The sequence below is a fragment of the Coenobita brevimanus genome, chromosome 43 (assembly GCF_032717465.1).
Source record: "Coenobita brevimanus isolate Jiangsu-jjx chromosome 43, ASM3271746v2, whole genome shotgun sequence".
Taxonomy (NCBI): domain Eukaryota; kingdom Metazoa; phylum Arthropoda; class Malacostraca; order Decapoda; family Coenobitidae; genus Coenobita; species Coenobita brevimanus.
Genome location: NC_136996.1, coordinates 14845132 through 14845980, shown reverse-complemented (window position 1 = coordinate 14845980; position 849 = coordinate 14845132). Strand labels below are relative to the sequence as shown.

General features: G+C 39.6%; 1 pseudogene; it reads right to left on the bottom strand.

The window, feature by feature from the left end:
- Positions 1–410: 410 nt before the first annotated feature.
- On the bottom strand, positions 411–529 carry LOC145397950 (5S ribosomal RNA; annotated as a pseudogene).
- Between the last annotated feature and the right edge of the window lie 320 nt (positions 530–849).

The following is an 849-nucleotide window of genomic DNA, read 5'->3' as shown; positions in this document are numbered from 1 at the left end:
ACTTTGTTAGTAAACGCCCACACGAGTCTAACTTTGATCATGAACTGTGACCATGATCTTTGACTGACTTCTTAATATTGAGTCACTTCATTTTCCAATCGTCTTTAACCTTCCTTCCAAGTCTGATAAAAACTGTGCAATTTGATTTTGCAGTGCCAGTGTTCTTGTACTCTAGAACAATTGGTTTACTAACTCGTGGATCCTCAATATATATATATATATATATATATATATATATATATATATATATATATATATATATATATATATATATATATATACAGTATATATAATCATCATCATCATCGCCAGACGCCATGTATCCCAAACGGGGTGGCCAACGGCTTAGAGTTAATTATTTTACAGGGAGGGGCACTAATCCTCCACCAACCCCACTTGACATGTAGGGATGCCAACAGCATCTGGTGTTCCCAGGCGGTCACCCATCCAAGTACTAACCAGACCGAACGTTGCTTAACTTCGCTGATCGGACGGGAAGCGGTGTACTCAACGTGGTATATATATATATATATATATATATATATATATATATATATATATATACTAGGTGTAACCCAAAAGTTCCAGTAATTTGAATATTGTAGGAAAGTAAGTTACCTTACCTCCTGGTTCTCACTGTCGCCTTGGAAATAGTTCCCTTAGGCGTGTATACAGTGGTCCCAGCATTTTTTTTCATGGGTCCATGCATCCCTGGAGGGCTTCAGGCGTGATGGTCTTGAACACCTCCTGGGATTCTGTCCGGATCTCCTCAGTCGAGTCTAATCGACGCCCTTTCAGTCGTAGTTTCAGCTTGGGAAAGAGGAAAAAGTCACAGGGGACAGGGTCAGG